Source organism: Phascolarctos cinereus, unplaced genomic scaffold (assembly GCF_003287225.1).
Source record: "Phascolarctos cinereus isolate Bilbo 61053 unplaced genomic scaffold, phaCin_HiC Scaffold_2;HRSCAF=192, whole genome shotgun sequence".
Taxonomy (NCBI): domain Eukaryota; kingdom Metazoa; phylum Chordata; class Mammalia; order Diprotodontia; family Phascolarctidae; genus Phascolarctos; species Phascolarctos cinereus.
In genome coordinates, this window is record NW_027555625.1 from 127,837,226 (window position 1) to 127,853,018 (window position 15,793).

The window sequence follows — 15,793 nt, forward strand, 5'->3', positions numbered from 1 at the left end:
AAAAATATTTATAGCATCTCATGTGGTGGCAAAGAATTGGAAATTGAGGGGATGCCCATCAACTGGGGAAAGGCTGAACATGTTGTGGTATATGGATGTAATGGAATATTACTGTGCTATAAGAAATGATGAGCAGGCAGATTTCAGAAAAACCTGGAAAGACCTACATAAACGAATGCTGAGTGAAGTGAACAGAAACCAGAGAACATTGTACATAGTAACAGCAACATTGTGAGATAATTAACCATGATTGATTTAGCTATTCCCAGCAATACAATCATCCAAGACAATTCCAAAAGACTCATGTCGAAAAATTCTATCCACATCCAGAGAAAGACCTATGGAGTCTGAATGCAGATCAAATAATATTATTTTCACTTCTTTCTGTTTATTTGTTTATTGTGGCTTTCTTCTTTTTTCTCTTTCTTCTTTCACAACATGACTAATGTGAAAATATATTTACATGATTGCACATGTATAACTTTATCAGATTGATTGGGGAGGGGGAATAGAAAGCATAGAGGGAGAAAAAAATGGAACTCAAAATTTTGTAAAAGATGAAAGTTGCATTCTTTACATATAAATAAAAAAATAAAATACTATTTCAAAAAAAGAAAAAGAATTTGAAGTACTAGGACAAGAGAATATGAAAGTTGGGAAGAGGGGAGGGTTTAGGGAGAAAAATGACAGATTCAGTTTTATACACTTTGAATTTAAGATGTCTCCAGAACATATAGTTGGAAATGCCCAATAGGTAATTGGTGATATGGGAATGAAATTCAGGAGAAGACTAAGTCTGGATATATAGATCTAGGAGTCATCATTTAGAGATAATAGTTAAATCCATTTGAACTAATGAGTTTACCAGGGAAAAGAACATAGAGGGGAAAGAGGGCCCAGGACAGAACTTTGGAGAACATTCATAGTTAGGAGGCATGATACACCCAGTAAAGGATATTGAGCATTAGTGGCCAGACATGTAGGAGGACAACCAAGAGACAAAAATCCAGAGTGGATAGACTGTCCAGGAGGAGAGGATAGTAAATAATGTTAAATGTAGCTTGTAGTTAAGAGGAGATGAAGGCTGAGAAAAATGCCCATCAAATTTCATAATTAAGAGATCACTGGTAATTTAAGACAGAAGAGTTTCAATTGAATGATGAGGTTGGAAGCTGATTGCAAAGGTCTTTCAGTGAGACTCCTCTCACTGGAAGGAAGTAGAGGAAGGTAATGTTGGCAACTTTTTGGAGTGTGGTTAAGAAAGGGAGGAGAGATATAGGTTTATTGCTTGAAGGAATAAGAATGCCTAGTGAAGACTTTTTTAAGATCGTAGATACCTGGGCACATTTGAAGGCAGTAGGAAAGAAAGGTTGAAGATTAAACAACTGAGGTTAGGAGAGGAGCTGACTGAAGATGTAAGCTGCTGGAGAACCTTAGAGAGGATGAAATCATGAGCATATGTACAGGGGTTGGTCTTGGCAAGTGGAAGGGCCATTTCTTTGTCAGAGACAGGAAGGAAAGAAAGAGAGTGAGATGATATCCAGGTATTCTGAGATGAAGTAAAGGGAAAAAGAAGGAGCACATTTCAAATGGCCTCAAGTTTTCAAGTAAGAGATGGAGTCTGTAGCTTAATGGGAGGGATGGGAACCATAAGGAACCTGAAGAGGGAACAAAAGGTTTGGAATGAATTCTGTGCAGAGTGAGACAAGGAATCAATTCACTGAATTGAGGGCCTACTTGAGATAGCCTGAATTTCTAATATAACAAGGCAGCACATTATGAGATATCTTTAGCTTTGCTCAGCTGCTTGTGAGTAGAAGTGGAATTATGAAAGTATCTCCTTTCCAAAATCATGAAAAAGGATATTAAAATAAGCCTCAAGATTAAAGAGTTTGTTCTTTTGATATATATTCATTGTGACTACTAAAATTATAGAGTTATTGAATCCTAAAAGTTGGAAGGAACTACAAAAGGTCAAATACTCCAACCTTTAGTTGAAGCGTGAGACCTCTCTATAAGGTCAGAGGTAACATAGTCTAGTAAAAAGCACATTTCATTTGAAATTCAGAAACTGTGCTATTCCTGAGATATTGGGTAAGTCATTTAACGTCTTTGAACCTTGATTTCCCTAGCTATAAAATGACAGTGTTCATCTAGATGATTATTAAGGTTCTTTCTAGATCTCTATCCAAGGATACATTAAAAGTAGTCCCACCCTACTTTGGCAGTCTTATTTCACATTCTTGTTCCTTTCTCACTTTATATTCTAGTCAAACTGGCCTACTCTCTGTGTCCCAGCCATAATATTTAATCTCTCAGCTCCCTGCCTTTGCACAAATTGTTCCCCAAGCATAAAACCAACTCCCTTCTCACCTATGCCTCTTAGAATTTCTACCTTGCCTCAAGGATCAATTCATGTGCTACATCCTACACAAGTGTTTTCCTGTTCTCCAAGTCAATAAGTGTGTCCAACCACTAAATTTATTTTAAATTTGTTTTGTATATACATTATATTTACCTATCTGGGTACATGGTGTATACTCCCAGCAGAATGTAAGCTTTTAAAAGCAGGGGCTATTTCATTTTTTTTTATCTTCAAAATGTAAATGTAATGTAATGTACCTTGCACATAGTAGTTGAAAGGGATGCCAGTGGCTATCTAGTCCGAGCAATATGCAAAAGGGTTCCCTAGCTCTAATGTAACTGAGCCTCTTTTGAAGACCTCAAGGATGGGAAACACATGCCAACTGAAAGCACTCCAATTCCACTTTAAAAACTCCCCTTAGTTGTAGTGATATTTCCATCCTCAGACTATGTTGTGTTTACTTATCTGTTTAAATGTTGCATTCCACAATTGAATGTAAGTTCCTTATGAGCGAGTATTGCTTTTATCTAGAAGTGCAATGGCTTACCTCAGTGACTGGTAGCTTTCTTCCCCTACCTTGGGGGTCTTCAGCCAGAAAGAAGATGGAAAAATACTTGTGAGGTACATTGTGGTGGGGATTTATTTCATCAACGGGTTGTATCAGATGGATGCTGAGGATATTTGCATAATAATAATCTATTATATTCACATACTTCAAAATTTGTTTAGCCTCTCCTCAACTGGTAAATATTTTCTTTCAATTCTTTGCTGCTACCAAAAAAAAAGTTGTTGCTATAAATATTTCGGTGTATATGGTATCCTTTTTATCATTGATCCCTTTGAGTTACCTGCCTAGGAGTTGAATATTTGATTCAAAGGGAATCTACTTTTTAGTAACATTCTTTGCATAATTCATAATTGTTTTCCACAATTGTTGGACAAATTCATCATTCCAACAATTCATCTGTGTGCCCATCTTACCACAACCTCTTCAACATTGTCATCTTGCCCATTTTCTGGTTGTAAAATTATACCTTGGAGCTGTTTGGATTTGCATTTCTCTTATGAAAATTATTTGGAGCATTATTTCATATGGTTATTGGTAATCTGCATTTTTTAGAACTCTTTGTTCATATACTCTGACAATTTACCTATTAGGGAAAGACTTTTAGTTTTCAATATTTCTATTAGTTTCTTATGTATCTTGTATACCAGACCCTTATCAGAATTTTGATGCAAATTTTTCCCCCAGTCCACCACTTCCCTGCTTTACCTTATTTGCATTAACTTTGTTCATTCAAAAGCTTTTCAATTTCATTCAATCTAAGTTATATACTGTAATTTAACCCAGTCCAATTCTTATTGATCACTGCTTTCCTTTCAAAGAGATCACAGACTATCATCTTAGCAAGGAAGTCTACATATTTGCCAGAAATCAAAGTCAAACACACAGTTCTGCAGAATGTGATTCTTCCCTTTCAAAAATCTGAACATTTCCCCATCTCTCTTCCTGTGGCAACTATCCCATTCTTACAATTTTTCAGAGCTAAAAGACAATCCTATCAGCTGGTTCTTTCTATAACCCAGTATGTATTTCATCCAGGGTTGATTACTTGAACTCATAGGATCATAGATTTAAAGCCTAAAGGGACTGATTTGTGAGGTTATCTAGTCTAATCCTTCTTATTTTATAAATGAAGAAACTGAGGATCAGAGAAGTTCATTAATTTGCTCAAGGTCACACAGGTATTAAGAGTGTTCTCATCTGAGTCAAGATTTAAGTCAGAATCCAAAGCAGGGGGTGGGGGGGAGGGGAGCAATGAAAGCAAAGAATGAGTCAAATGTCAACTGCAGAGCAAAGACGGTCATGGTCATAGTTCAATGTAGGTTGATGCTGGTGAAGAACAGAGTTAGTATATATAGAATAGGTCAGGAGAATTATTATGGAGGGAGCATCACTAGATACTTGAAATGTCTTGCACAGAGTTCAACCAACATTTAATGCTTTCCATGCCCACTTTTCTTTGTACTTCACTGGCAAAACTTACTTCAGATACCTCTTCACTCTAGCTGAGACTATAATAAAAAGTACAAAGGAGGGGTTGAAGGAAAAAAATTAGCCTCTTCTCTCAAATCAAATAACTGTTTCCTTCAGAAACCTTGCTATATAATAAAAAGATGGTGCAGTGGATAGAACACTGGGCTTGGCACTAATTAAACTCATCTATGTAAGTTCAAATCTGGCCTCAGATACAGATATGTGACCCTGGGCAAGTCATTTAACTCTGCTTGCCTCAGTTTCTCAGCTATAAAATGAGCTGGAGAAGGAAATGACAAACTACTCCAGTACATTTGCCAAGAAAACCAAAAAATGGGGTCATGAAGAGTTGGACATGACTGAAATGGACTAAAAAAAACAAATGATCAACTTTTAATTTGACTTTGTGTGACATTGGGTAAGTCGCTTCCTGTCTCTGAGCCTCAATCAATGCCCTATGAACAGAGGGGTTGAGCTAAATCAACTCTAAGTCCCCTTCTGAATGTAGGACAACATGATTCTGTGAAAAGAAATGACTGTCAAAATAAAAATGTATAAATCATTTTGAAATTACAAATAAACTCAATATTGAAGGGTGAAACACTTTAGTCCAATGTATTTAGTCATTGTTAGTAACATACTGTCTGATTTAAAGAGTTCATCTCCCCTTTCTCTTAATAATCAACACTTTTTTTTCTTGTGGTGGGGGACTATATATTGAAAGGTTTGTTAGGAAGTGTTTTCTCTATCAAAACAAAATTAATCAATATGTTTATATAACTACTCTTAGCCTTTGGAAAACCTGACCTGTAACGGGATAATGGAATGAGCTGCTTTGGGCTATACTATGTTCCCCATCTGCGGAACAGAGGTGGATGAAGTCTTGTCATGGATGATATAAAACAGTTTCCTGCTCAAGTCAGGTTGGACTAAAAGATGGCCCTTGAGGTCCCTTGCATTTCTGAGAGTTGTGTTTCTTTGAGCAGTTGACTTTTTGGATCACAACCTATTCTGTTTCTTTAAAGGTGAGAGGAAGGTAGGGGAATGCAAAATCCTTCTCTGAAGAGAAAAAATATACTAGGCACCCAGATGCAGGCTAGAGCTCCTTTAGCTACCTGCCCATCATTAGGCACCACCCAGTCTGCTCCTTCTTGCTTGAGAAATTTGCTGTCTTTTCCCAGCTTCTTCCCCCCTCTATTATGCTTGTCCGATGTGGCACTTATACTTTAATACCTTATAGATAAAATGGTCTCTGTCAGTCTGCACTTCTCATGCCTAGAGAAAGTTTTACTGCTTCATAAAATCCTGTAATGCCCCAGTGTTTAAAAAAGATCTATCACTCTATCAGCGAGTCTTTGTGGTCTCTGTGTACATTCTTTGCAATGCAAGGTTGGTTCCTGTAGCAAAAAAGGAACAGAGATAAATGGATTGGTGTGTGCTAATGAATGTCAAGAATTTGGCTCAATTCATACTGAGGGTGTTATTAAATAGCTAAAGCAAATTGTAGAATTTCTCACATAGAATGGTGTTAAAAACCATGAAGGGAGAAGAAATACAAAATTTGTAAATGGTACAAGGAAGATGGGTATTTTAGACACTGGTTCTGTAGGAAGAGAGAGAGGGGAGGGGGGAGGGAGGAAAGAAGGAGAGAGAGATGGGAGAGAGAGAGAGAGAGAGAGAAAGAGAGAGAGAGAGAGAGAGAGAGAGAGAGAGAGAGAGAGAGAGAGAGAGATATTGAGACTGTTGTGTTTTCAAGATGATAAGAAAAAAGGCATTATGGCTTAATGGACAGAGATATGGAGATATGGCCTTCTGGGTTCAAAGCTTACCTCTGATACATATTGCTATGTGATCCTGGACCAAATCAAACTAAGTCATTCAACCTCTCAGCGTCCCAGACAATTTCTCTAAAGAGTTGCTGATCTGCATTAGTAGATATTATTTTTCTCACCAGAAGTTCCCTCTACAAATGAAATCTGAAGTGTGGACCAAATCAAAGAAACTAATACACACAAACACGCAAACACACACACACTACACAAAGATGTTCAGAGTTGTCATATATGCGGAGTTCAGTATATGGACAAAGGATAGTCGGTATGGCTAAGATTATTACAGGATCTAGGGCTGGTTTCTGATTCGTGAACTTTTATTATACCTAGTTTGCATCTAGACTCACCACACTATTCTTTGGCCATTTTCATGGCATCTCTCTCTCTCTCTCTCTCTCTCTCTCTCTCTCTCTCTCTCTCTCACTCACTTCTCTCTCTCTCTCCATACACATATATATACACATAAAAATACATGTATGCATATATAGTATATATGTGTTTTATACACACACACACACAAGTATGCCAGGAGCAGAACAGAGTTCTTTACCAAATATTCCTCAATCTGATGAAGGCCTTTGATACCATTAGCCATGAGGCCTTGTGGAAAACTATTGGAAAATTTGGTTGCTGGGAAAAAGTTCATCATTATTGTACATTAATTTCATGACAACATGATTGTGTGGATTCTGGATGATAGATATTGCCCTCTCATTTTCCCAGTCACCAATGAAATGAAGCAAGGCTGTATGCTTGCTTCCATGCTTTTAGTATGATGTTTTCAGCAATGTTGTCAGACACTTCCAATGAGGACAAAAAAAGCATGAAGATCACCGACCATACTAATAGTAAATTATTTAACTTGAAAAGGCTACAAGCCAAGACTAAAGTGGAGGAAAAGTTGGTGCATGTCTTTTTTTGTTTGTTTGTTTGCAGATGATTGTGGACTCAATGCTGCCTCTGAGGCCGAGAGGCATCAAATCGTGAATCAAGTCTCTGCTGCTTGAGCTAATTTTGGCCTAACAATTAACACCAAGAAAACACAGACTCTCCACCAGCCAGCACTACACCATCCATATGATGTGGAACAATTAGTTATATCAAATGGAGAAATATTTAATGCTGTGGATAAGTTCACTTATCTTGACTGTATACTCTCCAGGAATGTCCACATAGAAGATGAAAGCATTGCCAGAGCTAGTTCCATGTTTAGAAGGTTCAGAAGGAAAGTGTGGGAGAGAAGAGGTATTAGAGTGACTACAAAACTGAAGATCTACAGAGCCATTGTGCTGACCTCATTGTTATGTGCCTGTGAAACTGATAGCATACCACTGCCATGCCAGGAAACTGAGTCACTTCCATTTGAATTTTCTTAGGAAGATTCTGAAGATCACACAGCAGGATGAAGTAGCAGACACTGAGATCCTTTCTTGAACTAAACTGCTAAGCATTCAAACTCTACTGCAGAGAGCACAACTCCAATGGGCTGGCCTTGTTGTTCAAAGGGTAAATGTGCACTTGCCTAAAAAATCTATTTTGTGGAGAATTCACACAAGGCAAGAGCCCACATGGTGGTCAGAAAAAGCAGTACAAGGACACTCTCAAGATCTCTCTGAAGAACTTTGGAATCATTTGTGAGACAAGGGAGACACTGGCAAAGGACCACCCAGAATAGCACTCTCTGACAAAGAAGAATGCTCTCTGAGTGAACCATAATTGCAGTAGCTCAAAAGAAACATGAGATGTGAAAATTTAGAGATATCTCCCCTTCTAATGTCCATATGGAGTATTTGTGCCTGACCTGTGGTAGAGCCTTCTCAGTTCACATCGGTCTGAACAGCCACATCAGACACACTCTACCTTGATTCCAACATGATGTCATTTTGGTCTTCTTCAAGAATGAATGATAACAACCAACTTACACACACACATATGAATCTTCAAATGTATGTATGTATGTATATATACTTTAGTTCTGAAGAGTATGCAAATTAAAAACAACTTATTGGCTGCCATTCTTCTGTATTTATTGCCTTCCACTATTTTAATGCAAGCTCTTATAGAGTATGGAATGTATTCTTTACTTTTATTTGTATCACCAGCATGTTATTACAGTAACTGGAGCACATAGGCTTTGTTATTCTTTTATTTTGATTTTTGTAGGTTTTTGGTGAAGCAATCGGGGTTAAGTGACTTGCCCAGGGTCACACAGCTAGTACATGTTAAGTGTCTGAGGGTACATTTGAACTCAGGTCCTCCTGACTCCAAGGCTGGAGCTCCATCCACTGTGCCACCTAGCTGCCCTATCATTCTTTTAAAAACATTTCTTAATCATCATTTAGTCCAACCCACTCATTTTGTCAGTGATGAAACTGAGTCTCAGAGGGGGCAAGTAACTTCCCTAGGGTCACTCAGGCAGTAATCAACAGAGCCAAACATTCAAATCTAGGTCCTATTTGTTCTCAGAAGGCCTCATTTGCACTTCAAGTACAGATCTAGCTTAGAGAGCAAGCCACTTGGTTCTCCGCTCAATTTTATCAATGATTCTGCCCATGTACACATGTGTACGTGCTTCCCTCAGTTACATGTCCAGGTACACTGGGACAACCACATTTGAGGAGGTGTTTTTAATGCTAACTCTCCACTTCAGCATTGATGAATGACTGATAGATCCCTTCTAAGCAGGCCTACAGCCATTCAATCAGTTGCCAAATGTCCGGGCAAATCAGGAAACCTCTCATCCTTTTCTAGTATTAGGTGGTGTGGGTGTGACCTGACAACTTTGTGGCTGGTACTCAAACCAGCTTGCATACCAGCACTCTCCAGCGGAAACTCATTGTCCTTTCATTTCCAAAGGTTTCTGGGCATGTTTGAGCATCTGTTTTGCAATATCACACAATTTGTTGCATTAGGTCTGGAAAACATTTACTAAGTAGTTTATTTATGCCCCGTGCTTGATAACAGCTATGGTGAATAAATGTAGAGCAACAGTAACCAAAAATGGGAGCTGATGCAAGGACATTTGGTCATTAATTTAAATCAAGTAACGTAAACACTTAATGCAGAGAGAAAGCAGGAGCCTGGCACTTCCTCTATTACTCTGCCTTAGGACACTGTTATACATATTTTCTGCATCTTTCCACTCAATAAAAGACTCCTAGAAGTATATACAGTACCTGCACTGGATGAAGAGAAGTAACCTGAGGCTGAGTGTCCTCCTTCAAGTAGTTTACAACCCTGTTCAGGATACAACTTCAATGATGATACTAAAACGATGATAGCTTATATTTCTACAAAATGTTATAGTTGCAAACTGCTTTTCTATGTGGTTATAGATGTAGAGCTAGAAGGGACCTAAGAGTGCATCTACAGAGTGAGGGGTTACTCTATAGGTGAGTAAACTGAGTCCAAGTGCCTCAGGAGTTGGATCAGAATGTACATCTTGCTATGTTTCCCAAACTACTTTCCCTCTGGAAATCAACTTAGCACTTGTACCTGCTACCATCACTATTAGCTATGGTATATTTCCCCGTGTGACAGACCAGTCAGAACAGTGCTTGCTCATTAGCTTTAGATTTTCCCTCTAATTTCATCACTTATCAACATCTCCTCCTTTGAGGAGGAGCTACATAAACATCCTCTGATTGAGACCTGAGTGGCCTTACTCAGGGTATTCAACGTCCTTCCTTAATGTATTCAGGGCCTATTTCAGTCTTCTCTCTACCATTCTCCTCCTCTAATACTGGGGAACTTCAACATACATAGTAATAATCTTTCAAAGATTATAACTTCTCAGTTCACTTAATTTCCAGGACCTATGCCTCTGCTGCACTTTGGCTGCACAGTGATGGTCATACCCTTGATTTGACATCACCCATGATTATTCTACTTTGATGTATAAAAACCACAAAATTCCTTTATCTAATAATCTTTTATCCTTCCATATTTCCATGAGCTCCTTTAGAGCAGGTATTTTGGTTGTTTATTTCTGGCCTTTTTTGGTATCCTCGGCTCTTAATTCAGTGCCTAGCACACGGTAGGCCCTTAATAAAAGCTTGTGACTGACTGATTTTTCCTTCTATATTCTTTTCCCCTTATGTCTATAACCCTGTTCTTCATCATTACTCTGCTCTCCATTCCCTCTAACCCTTAGTTTCTTCCTAGGATGTTGCTACCAAACTGACTATCCTTACCCTTCTTCTCAAACTTGATTCCTTGGTAAACAAGTTTAAATAATCCTTTGACCCCTTTTCCAATTGACAAACATAACCTGCCAAACCCCAGTGTTTATTGGATGACTTCCAACATCTGACTCTTTCATTTCTGTATGTGTGCTTCTTAATGGAGCTACAAAAAATAGTGAAAATTTAGTAACTGAGTCCACCATAAATTCGCATTACGTAGTCTCAACTGATCCCTCCCCAAGCAAGGCAATTCTATTCTACCTCCCTAATGAATTTGCTAATGCTATGACTACAAGGAATAATCCAAACCTTTTCATACTTCCTCATCACTTATCCCTCAGCCTATCATTCAATGTCTTACCTCCCTTTGTAGGCTAACCTCCATAAGAAAACTTTTTATACTTCCTCTCCTCTTATTTCAAAGTCCTCTCAAATGTGCTTTCCAACCTCATCATTCAACTAAAAAGGCAATATCCCATTTCTCATTCCCCTTTGCTAAATTTTTATTCATCTTATGCCTAGTTGTTGTGGGTGTTCCATAAGATTTTATTCATCAAGTCCAACCAGAACCTGAAATGTAATATCCTATGGAACGTATTTAACAGACAGCTCACCAGTCTCCCCTTAAACATCTTTGGTGAAAGAGGAACCCAATCCCTACAAAAGCAGACAATTCCTTTTTTTCAGACAGTTCAACTGTTCAGAATATTTTTTCTCACCTCAAGTCTACCTGACTCTCTCCAACTTCTTCCCATTGATCCAAACTTTATACTTTGGGTCCAAGGAAAACAAATCAAAACACTCTTCCATCTCACAGACTTTGAAATACTTGAACATTATCAGCTACTTGAGTCTTCTCTCCACACTAAGCATCAAAATCTCCTTGAATGGACCTCATATTGACGTGGCTCTACTTCTTTTACCATTCTAGTTTCTTTCCTTATCAGTGACTTTAAAATAGTTATACAGAATTGAATATAGTTGCTACAGATGTCAAATGCATGAAATGGGGATGCATCCAAATTGAACAGTCTTTGTGTCTTGTAGACTAGTTCACCTTTCCTGGAATTAATACCACTCTTTTCTCAGGCTAGGACCATCCTAGCTTATCTCAAAACAGATGTCCAATAGACACCTTAAAGTCAATATGTTAAAAATTGAATTATCTTTCCTCCTAAACCCTCCCCTCTTCTAATCTTCTATACTCCCAGTCACCCAGCTTAGTCATTATTAATAACTCACTGTCTCTCACCATCCTCCCCCACATCCAAACTTTCCTAAGTCCTATGGATTCTACCTTTCTAATATCTTTCATATATGCCTCCTTTTCTCAAAAACTACCACCATCCTAGTATGAGCCCTCATCACTTCATACCCAGACTATTTAAATAGCCTTCTAGTCGGTCTCATTGCCTCCAGTCTCTCCTCCCTATTCCAATCCATTTTCTACTGAGCTGCCAAAATTATCTTCCTAAAGCACAGACTGGATCATGTTACCCTCTACTCGATAAACTTTAGAGACTCTTATTACCTGCAGGATCAAAGGGAAAATCCTCTGTTCAGCTCTGAAAATCCTTCATAACTTGGTCCTTTCCAATCTTTCTAGGTTTCTTACAACTTACTCTTCTCCATGTAACCTACAATGAAGTGAAACTGGCTTCCTTGCTGTTCCATGATCAAGACATTTCTCTAGTCCGTGCTCTTTCATTGGCCATCTTCCAAGCCTGGAATGGTCTTCTTACTTTTTTCCCTCTCCTGGCTTTCCTGGTCTTCTTAAAGTCTCAGCTAAAGTCCCACTTTCTGCAAGTAGCCTTTCCTGATCCTCCTTGATGCTAGTCCCTTCCCTGTGATATTACCTCCAATTTATCCTGTATGATCTTGTACATACATAGTTATTTATGATTTGTCTCCCTCATTAGAATGTGTACTTCTTAAGAACAGGTGTTGTTTTTGCTTTCTTTATATCTCCAGTGCATAGCACAGTGCCAAAAACTAAACAGATGCTTCATAAATGTTAGTTGACTTACTAACTCAGCGATGATATCATTTGGGTGTACCTGGTGATATATGCTTCAACAACAGCAGCTAAGTGACACAATGGTTAGAGTGCCACGCGAAGTTGAGAAAGACTTGAATTGAAATCCTGCCTTACACCCTTACTAGGGATGTGATCCTAGGCGAATTACTAACCTTTTCTCAGCCTCAGTTTCCTCATCTGTAAAATGGGGGGTAACAGTAGGATCTACCTCCTAGGGCTGTTGTCGGAATGTGATCCAATGAAATAATATATGTAAAGTAGTAGTATACATGAGGCTAGGTCTAAACTTAGTTCTCATTATTTCCTTACAAATATTTGGTCTAAACTACTTATTGGCCATTTTTCTTCCATCCTTTCAGTTCAAAAGATCATTATCCTTGGCTGAAGAAGCGAAATCAGATCAGAATTGAATATTTCCTCTTTTTCCCTAACATTCATTATCTTTTCCCCACCCAAACTAAGCAGTAGTCTTTTTCTCCCTTTTTCCCCCTACTGTCCCCCAACAAAGCTGAAAACAAAACAAAAACAGGAATAAAAAAAGCAACTTTCCTGTCTATCCTAAGCTCATTCTGTATTTTAGTTCTCCTCACATTATTCTTATAAGATGAAGTCATGGTTTGACATTTATACATTTTCCCGCCCTAGTTTCCATCATCTAGACATGACTTCTTAAATTTTACATTGATCAATGAATTTCCTGTGCATACAGATTGTCTCTTTAGACAACTCCTCTTTTTTGTTCTTAACAGAAATGTTGCTGTTTATGTCATTAGAAATTCATTCTTGAAGGTTTATCCTCTCTCCTGGGTTCAGACCTTCTCTAAATGTTAAGTCTTAGACTCTTAACTTCTCCTTTGTCTTTATCCTTTAAAATTTATTTTTCTTAAATCTAGGAATATGTTACATAATTCTTGGCTTTCCTTTCCCTTTCCCTCCTTTCTTATGAATTCTGAAAAGAGACAATCTCTTCCTGTCCCCCTTTTCTACTTTGGCAACCATTTCTTCCTTGTTCAAAATTCCTCAGTTTCCTCTACCTCTTAATAGAAGAAGAAAGTAAATGGTATAGTGGAAAGAGCATTGAATTTCCATGCAAAGGTACTTCCTGGCTAAGGGTATTCTTAGGTCACCTCATGCCTAGATTATTGCAATAGCCTGCTGTTGAATTTGCCTGCCTCAAGTCTCTTCCCACTCCAATTAATCCTCCCTTCAGCCACTAAATTTTCCTAAAGAACAGGTTGGACCATATCCCACACATACCCCTCCCACCACTCAGTGAACTCCAGTGGCTCCCTATTGCCTCCAGAAGCAAATACTAAATGCTCTGTTTGATATTTAAAGCCCTTCATAACTTAACACCCTCCTATCTGTCTAGTCTTCATGGGGCTTATTCCCTGATACATATTCTATATAGTGTCTCTGGCCTTCTTGCTTGTTCCACAGACAAGACTCTACCTTTCAGCTTCAAGCATTCTCTCTGGCTAGCCCACATGCTTGGAATACTCTCTCTGCTTTGTGTGGGATACTGACCTCCCTGACTTCCTTTCAGTCTCACCTAAAATCCCATTTTCTAAAGGGAACCTTCTTCAAGCCCTCTAAATTCCAATGCCTTCCCTCTGTTAATTATTCCTATTTGTATATAGGTTGCTTTGGATATATTTGTTTGCATGTTCACTCTCATTTTAGATTGTAAGCTCCTTGAAGCAGAGACTGTCTTTTTCCTCTTTTTTTTTGTATCCCCACCTTTTAGCACAGTGCTGGCAGATAGTAGGTATTTAATAAATGTTTATTTATTAACTGATTGATTGTTGGGCAAGTATCTTAACTTCCCTGGCTCTCAGTTTCCTCTTTGGTAAAATAAGGGGGTTGGATTGCATGTTTTCCAAGCTCTAAATCCTACGCTCCCAGTTGTTGACTGATATTTTCATTTTCATAGCTTGTAGAAAAAAAAAAACACAACTTTGTTCTCCAAAGAGACTGAACATATAGTTTCTTCAAACTTTTAGACAAATTAATGACTGAATTCATTGTGAGTCATTAAAGGAAATCAGAATATTCAAGGGTATAGCCCTAACCTATGAGGTTAATGTGAAGAAGGATAATCATGTTCTTCCACAGGTTTGATATGACATAAAGATAGAATGTTTGGCTGGATGAGGCAAGGTTTTGATTAATTATTCTGTTTTGAGGAGGAAGAGGAAGAGGATGATAGCTAACATTTATACAGAGTCCACTTTGTGCCAGGTATTGTGCTAAGTGCTTTACCAATATCTCGTTTTCTCTCATAATAACCCTAGGAAGCAAATGATATTATTATACCCATTTTACAGATGAGGAAACAAAGGCTAGGTGACTTGACCAGGATCACACAGCTAGTTAGTGCCTGAGACCAGTCTTGTGAGCCACCTACCTGTACCCAGTGATGTTCTTTGAATAAATTATAAACACACATGAAAATCAATGCATTGTTGCTTTATAAAAAACACTTAGCCTGACTTTCAACACTCTTCTAAATCAAGAAAACTTGGATTGATGCATAAAAGTCTTTGTATAGAACCATATTTAAGCATGACAATAATAAAGAATGACATGAGTGTTTGCTTGTTTTTAGTATTAGAATAATATGACAGGTCATTGGATCTGATTTCATCACACAAGTAAAGAAAATGTTCAACATTTTAAAAGAAAATGGCAATGCTTGTTACAAAGTCACAAAACTCCCTACTCCTCACCCCCCCCGGGTGAACTTTCTTGCCCTCTACCACCCAACAAAGCTGGAAATAGGAATTCTTGTATTTGAGGCAAATTCACTTGAGGAGCAGGAAGTGATTCAGTGTAGAGAGTGTTATATTCTGGCAGGAATGTTGGGTCAAAATGTAGCCCCACCATAGAAAGTCTGTCTCAAACCCCTGATGTTTTGGGACTTTATACCTCCAGCCCACAAGAGAAGATAAAGGAAGGTTAGGGATATGGGGCCCTGAGAAAGGCATGATGGTAATGGGCCCTGCTGGACTGAGATATGGAAGGGAGGTTGATTTTACTGGGTGGTATTGGCAGGCAAATGATCATGAAGAGATTGCTGCATACTGGAGTAACAGTGCAGTAAGGAAACAAGACTCTAAATGCAGGTAAACTGAGGAAAAGACCCAGTTGCCCCTCCTTAGTTATAGGTTTACTCCTGAAATACTAATTTCTTGCATAAGAGTTTTTGGTTTCTGGACCCTTCATTCATAATGGCCTTCAGGAGAAAACCTGGATTTTTTAGAAGTACTTTATTAAGCCCATGAGAGGCAGTGTAACATACAGGATAGAAAGGTAGCCTTAGAGTTAGGAAGGCCA